Source organism: Petaurus breviceps, unplaced genomic scaffold (assembly GCF_028583685.1).
Source record: "Petaurus breviceps papuanus isolate PSGF00001 unplaced genomic scaffold, PetGlider_PUasm1.0 190, whole genome shotgun sequence".
Taxonomy (NCBI): domain Eukaryota; kingdom Metazoa; phylum Chordata; class Mammalia; order Diprotodontia; family Petauridae; genus Petaurus; species Petaurus breviceps.
The window spans coordinates 7,787,756-7,795,494 of record NW_027185810.1 but is presented as its reverse complement, the minus strand read 5'-3'; positions in this window follow the sequence as shown (position 1 = coordinate 7,795,494).

Here is a 7,739-nt window from a genome sequence, read left to right as displayed (position 1 = left end):
TCCTTCCTTCCTTCCTTCCTTCCTTCCTTCCTTCCTTCCTTTCTTCCATGTAGGCCATTGGCAGGAAAATGTAGAGAGCAATATTGTTTTAATACCTGCAATTCAATGAGAAATACTGCTAGAGGGGAGAATTGGGCTCATCTTTCTATATTCTTGTGGTTTATATGGGCTTTGTCCTTTTCTGTTTGGCCATAAACATAATTAATCTACTTCCTTAAATACTTTTATTTTAAGACAAGCAATCCTTTCAGGTGTTTTTCAACATAAGAATTAAAAATGATGCTATGACAATCAAAGATAAATTCTTAAAAATCCCAAGTTAGGGTTAAGGATAGGCAATTTAGGCAGCTGCTTAGGGCACAAGACAGAGGGAGCAATTAAGGATACATTTTAATATTAATATTTGCTAATAAATGTATATTAAGGACAGAAAATTTTACTTTTCATAACACCTGGGTAATGATTTGAGGATAAGTAAAATCAAATGGGTGATAGTTAAAGCTGGAAGCTACAGGTGGATAGCCACACTAGGGGTGGAGGGGTAGGAAAGTACAAATTTCCAATTCAAAGGCACAATCTGAAACCTTGCCTAGGGTGAGTGAGTGTCTGGTCTGGCCTCTGTAGCAGATGCTGAGTTACAAGGGAGAGAAGCTGGTGGCCCTCAGCTATGGAATAGAAAATGCCCATCAACACAGACATCCTGAAGGCCTTATTTACAAATGTGAATCAATGTGACTCCCAAATGAAAAGCATTTCTTCCCTTCTACCCACCCCACAATACCAACCAAGTTTAACAAAATGCTTGGCTCTTTAAGAAATAAAAGCAAATGAAAATGAGTAAAAATAATTTGTTACAAATGAATATTACAACCTAGGGCTATAAATATGGTAGATTATTGGAATTCATTTTCCCTCTTTAAACCTCTACATAAAGCATAAAACTCCCCATGACATGCTGTATTGGTCAATGCATCTCTGTAAGAAGGTGTTTTGTATCTCAGAGGTAGCATAAGAGCCATTAGATGTGGGTGTTGCTATGGAAACTGTTCTTTTTTAATTGAATAGCATAGTAAGTAGTCTTGTAAAACCCACCAACCCGGAACTTGGTAGTGCCCCAAGGCAGCTTTAACTTAAGCACCTTCTCTTTGTCTTTTTTTTTTAATCTCTTTTGGGGGAAGTTCAGGTATCTGAATGTTCTTTACCTGCTGAAGAAGGCTGATGCACTTTGTGACTGAAATTCCTACTTTACTGACCATAGATATTTTTTAAGTAAGGCATCACATCAGTGTGAGGGAGAAAAAAGAATGAAACTAGGAAAATCAGCACCTATTTACAGGAATAATACATCGGAACTTTTAACTGAGGATTAGTCAATAGGACTGAAGATGTCTAAGACCAAACCTCAGCTTTTGATTATCTCAATTCATCTGTGTTTTTCTACAGCAGAGCTTCTAAGAACTGAGATAGAAACATTAAGCTTAACAATTGTTTAGCATGAAAATAAACCCTGAGCAATTGACCAATAAGTTTTTAAGTATCCATATGATTGATCCAAAATTTATGTTCAACTATGATATTTAATAGTCCCACCCTCATTCTTTGTTTCTACTCATAATGTAGTACCTCGCTACCTCCTCTTACAATAGTTCCTACAGAAAAGTAACTCTAGGTTCAAGGTACTTTGTGGGTTTGTATCCACTCAAAATCATGGCTCATGAGCCCCTGCTGTTGAGGTTTGGGGTTTAGGGATGCTCAAGACCCCAAAATACCAACACGCCGGGTCCTGTGAAATGAATTCGACTCAAGCCTTCTCTCAACCAAAGAAAAACAAAGTTTATTAAAGATCCACCATACTGGAAAGACTCTGAAAGACCCTAAGTATTTGGGATGCTTATTGTTGACAAACTGGCCAGAACAATGTGACACAGACTGAGTCTGTACTAGACTGAATCTCAGCACCTTCATGGAGGTAAGATGGATCTTATATGCAGAAAGATTGTGGGAGGGATCTAGGGGTAGTCTAGAGGAGGAGTTTGGGGAAGGTCTTGAGGGGGAGTCTAAGACAATCTTGAGAAACTGAGGTCAGACTGCAGGAATGGGATTAAGGGTGGGAAATAGTTGAAGACTACCTGGAGATGACAGACAATGGAGGGCTAGGCTAATTTAAGGGTAACAGATTTGGGTATAGATATTTTGATGGGATCAAGGATGGGAAGTATCTGGACAATGGAGGGCTAGGCTAGGTTAAGAGTAATAGATTTGGGCCTAGCTGTAATAAAAGTTTTATGGCCTCAGGCAAATGGCTTATCAAGTGGGAAGATTCAAGGAGGTTCCCAGAGTCTGTACCCCATCACTACCTCTGTGTTTCTTTTTACTTGTTAGTCAGAAGATGAAATCAGTTTGTTGCAGTCTAGGGGTCTCAGAAACCCTGAAATGCAAAGGCAAAGGGTACATGTCTGCCTTTAAAGAATTTGACCACTCAAGCCTTCTTTCTGTCCTTTATTAAAAACACCTGTTGGGGTAGGGGAGCTTCCTAGTGAGTCTGACCATTTGGTAGGGACAAGACTGACTTTTTTTTATATAGCAAAAGATTGTGGGAATATTTGGATGGAATCAAGGAGTGGCAAATAGCCTGGGGTAATCCAGAGGTAACTGAGAAGGGGTGTAGATGGGATTAAAGGTTAGAAAGTAGTCTGGGGTGGTCTGGAGGTAACAGACAAAGAAATCCAGGGCTGGGTCAGGGACACAATGAAAGGACAGCAGAAAGGATTATTGAGTATCTAGGTAAGGATGTATGGGAAAGTTCTGGAGTTGGGTTGTGTTTTGGGGGTCCAGGTCCTATACTCTGTCAGGTTTCCTTAGGGACATACTATCCCATATATATACATGTATTATCAAAGGGAAGAATGGTCACACAAAGAAAGTCACATATGGGGGAATATACAGAGGGAATACACATGGTCAGGACATTTATATGGTATGGTAACTCATGCCTCCAACAGTCAAGATTGTTGATGTTTTCAGATCATCCACCTACTCTCATGGACCTACTTTCTACTGTGCATTGTCTTCTCTGCTATTTCCTATTTCTTTCTCAGTGCTGTTCTTGCTGCTACTGTCTAGCAGGTCACAATTCTAATCTTAGCTAAGGTGCTATGTCTTCCTCATAAACCAAGGGTTCTTAAAAGCTTTAGTGTGTCATGAATCCCTTTAGCCATCAGATAAAGCCTATGGATCCTTTAAAAAGATACACCCATACACACACATATATACATACACATACATTTATGTATATATATATACGCATATATACAAAGACATATATAATATATACATATATTCATTATTTAAGGAAATGTTAGATTTCAATTAGAGGTTAGTAAAAATAAAGATGAATTTATTTTTTCTATCCAAGCTCATGTACTTCTTGAAATCCTTCCACATCTGTGGATCCTATCTACGTTAAGAACCCTTGCGCTAAGAGAAGTTGACTCTGCAATCTCTCTAATTCTTATCTTTTAATTTTATAATATAATATCTGAGTTTCAGTTCCTTTAGTAAGAAATCAGGACCTTACATACCATTATGGCTTCTACTACATAAAAAGAAAAGAATGTCAGGTTCCAGAGTATTGGACCCAACAGTAAAGCTATTTTGGAACACAGAGCAGCCAGGCAGCTAATATAATATCACAGCCCTTTAGTATGTATTTTGAAATACATTTCTTTCTAACTTATATCTCACTTAGGATCATAAAGTCCCCTTTTAAGTACAGTGAGTTCCAGATTGTCAACCCTTATTCCTCCCCACCCCCAAACACTTTGGAAAAACCAAATTTAAACAAACTACTGAGGTACCCTGGATTCCCTCAAACCTCCATATCTGATTTTCCTATGTAAAGGTATGGCTTGGGGAAAAGCAAGAACTAAAAGTCTAGATAAAATTGCTGGGAGCTTTGTTTTCAATTTCTGCCTTCCACATGCAAATGTGGGGAAAAAAAAACAACTTCCCAGGATTTGAGCTGTACTATACTGAGACATAGATTGAGTGTTATTAACATCGAGAGAAACCTCTGTAACTTAATGACTGATTCTATAATAATGGGATGACAAGAATTCTTTTTTATTATTTTCCCATATGTTTGTTAATTTGGAGGAAAAAAAATGTTGGAAACTGGATGGGTGGGAGGACTAAAGAATGGTGATGTTTGGAAACTGAAGAAGAGTTATTTTATGCCAGTAAATGGAATTTTAAAAATTTCCCAGCCTGGGGCCATGATGAGGTTGATGAAAACATATCATGCTGGAATTACTAACTAACATTGCCATAAAAAATTCTCACTGCTGAGCAGCACCCCACTTGTCAACATACCTCAGGCACAGGGATAATTAAGGAGGCTTGATGGTAAATTTAGCACTGGGCTGTCAACATGGGGCACAAATACCATCGAATCTTAGAGGTGGAAGGGATAGTTACGGTCATCTAGTCATTTAGTCCATCTTTCACAGAATGCACAAATCCCTTCTAAAACTACATTTAAGACAGAAGAGATTTCCTAAATAGTTATTCTAATGTTATTTAGTGGCTAATAAACCCAGTTGGTGATTCCTTTAAAAACTATTTTATCATGATTTTATCTAACATCAGCATGTATATTTCAATATACAAAGAAAACAGTAGGGTTGTATATGAAATTGTAAATTTCAGGTATGTACAGTTAGCTTTTAAAATACATATTAAGGGGCAGCCAGGTGGCACAGTGAGTAAGATCACTGGCCCCAGAGTCGGGATGACCTGGGATCGAATCCGGGCTCTGATACTCAGCACCACACCCAGAAATAACTGGCCATGTAACCTTGAGCAAGTTACTTGACCCAAATTGCTTAATAAATAAATAAATAAAAATAAAATATATATTAAATTTAACCAGTAGGAATAAAATTACTCTGCTTTGGTCCTTTTTTGAACTTCTTTTTGTTTTCTGCTCTGTATTTTCAAACATTTTATTAATGGTCTTTTAATCCTTCTTTCTTTCTTTCCTTCCTTCCTTCCTTTCTTTCTCTTTCCCTCTGTCTTTCCTTTTCTTCTTCCCTTTCTTCCCCCTTCCTTCCCTCCCTTCTTTATTTTTTTTCTTTTCCAATTTCTGTCACATCACATTAACTCACATTCCCCGTGCCCACCAAAATAAATGAATGAATGAATAAATAAATAAATAAGCACAGCATAGTGCATAGGATGTTGAACTTAGATTCAGGAAATCCTAGATTCAAATCTGACCTCAGTCACTTACTAGCTATCTGACTCTGGGCAAGTCACTTAACCTTTGTGTCTCAGTTTCCTCACCTACAAAATGAGGATAACAATATCACCTGCTCCTTAGGGTTGTTGTAAGAATAAATGTGATAATATTTTTCTCCCCATTTCTTAAAATACAATATAATGCCAGATAGTCAAGTGGAATGTAATGGAATACTATTGCACCATAAGATACAATGAATTTGACTCATTCATAGAAACTTAGGAAGATCTGTAGGAACTGATACAGAGTGAGATGAGCAAAATCATAATAATGGACAAGAAAGCACATTTGGAAAATTCCAATCACCATTTCTTCAAGACTTCTCTTTTCTCTTATGTCATTTTATGAGCTTGTAAATGGCACTGAGATTATTTTAAGGTATTCATAATGAATGATAACTAATATTTATCTATTTTTATCTTTCCAGACTGTGATTTCATTGCTATAGGAAGCCCTTAATGAGGAAACCCAAATCTTAGCAGACTGCCCCATGCTCCTGGAGAATTGCCCAGGGTTACTTAGAGGTGATGTGATTTGCCCAGAGCTGCTCAGTCAGCATGGGGTAGAGGCCCAACTTGAACCCAGTTTGTTGTCACTGTGAGGAAAGTTCGCTAGTATGTGATGGCAGCTCAAGCAACATTTAGATTGTGCTGAAATTTATATAGTGATTTAAACATATTATCTTATTTGAACCTTACAAAATCTCCATTAAGAAAGTATTTCAGGTGTCCTCATTTTACAGATGAGAGAACTGAAGCCAAAAGACCTTAAGTGACTTCCTTTTTGTCACACGGATATTAAACGTCATGGACAAGAACCCTCTTTCCATGCTGCCTTCCCATATTGATTTCCCCACTGCTTCTATGCAGTACATGTAATAAATAGAGTGTTGGCCTCAGAGTCAGAAAAATTTAGTTTCACATCCCACCTTTGATACATACTGACAATGTAACTGGGCAAATAATTTAATCTTTCAGGATCCTAGGCAATTCTCTAAACCAATATCCACTGAAGAACAGTTACTGAACGATTTTGAGAGGCAGGGAGATTCTCTCTTCTGTGGGAGATGCCTGCTGCAGTGAAATCATAGACTTAGTCCAAAACTGAACCAAAACTAACTGACAGAATGTGAGAAAGCAATAGTATGAGCTATTTCTTGTATCCTAACCCTCACACTAAGTCAAAAGGAACTCAGTAGAAGCAATTAATTCAAAAGATGATGTAAATAAAAGGCAAACACAATCTACCAGAAAGGATGACCAAATGTAATCATTCTCATGTCACAAGGAGGCCTCAGTACAAGTCAATGGTTTTGAAGTTGGTTGTCTCATACCATGCATACTTTGGAATGTTGCTATGGCATCAATTCCTCTTTCTTCTGGAGTTCTGTGCCTCAGGTGTTTTCTCCAGCTGCTACTGTCATCTCTGTGGATAGAGATGAATTGTGAAGTAGACTAAGCACCACTCAAACTTGTTGCCCCCAGACCCAAACCCTTGCACTGAGACCTCTAAGCCCCATTCAGATGCCCTTTTTCTGTGGAGTGAGGATGAAAGAAGGTTCTATCAGAGTCATCTTTTTTTTTTTTAAGGTGCACCATGTGACTGGAACAGTGAGGTTTGACTCAGAAGTGCTAAGATATCATCCTAAGGTTTTTCTGTTGTCCAAAGTCACATAGCAAATCTAGGAAGACACACTTTGTCTCTGTTTCCCCCACCTGAAAATAAAGATTCTAAAGCTTTCCACTTGTTTACTCCATGGGGTGTTCTGTGGATTAATGAAGTGTTGAACCAGATGCTCAGCCTAGTGGGGATGTGAGACAATTTTAGAGGTGCATTAACAAGCGATTATTTAGGGCACTTCAGCAATACCTATCCTAATGGCTTACAATTGTCAATATAGTGCTTAAAGTGCCCAATATATATCAGAAGGATCTTGCTTGGGTAGCAGGAAGGAAAATTCTCTTAGCATGAAAATCATAAATTGTGGGAAGCTCAGAAATAAACATTTGAAACATATGCTTGAAAGAAATGAGTTTTCACTTGTTCTTGATTCTTTTTCTTTCCAATACCTTTATGGCAGGGTTTCTTTACCTAGAATCTGTGGACTTTTACAAAAAGATTTCAATAACTGTATTTCAAAATAATTGGTATCCTTTGTAACCTTACATATTTAACAATATCATTGTGAGAAAGGGTCCACAGGTTTCACCATACTGCCAAAGGAGTCCATCACACACACACACACACACACACACACACACACACACACACAGGTTAAGAACCTCTACTTTAGGGTGAGGTAGAATGAGAATGCTGAAATCAGTTTTTATGGTAAGATTTCTTTAAGCTCTAAATCTATGATCCTATGGGAATTTTCTTCTTTTCTTTCTTCCTTCTTTCCTCCCTCCCTTCCTCCCTCCCTCCCTCCCTTTCTTTCTCT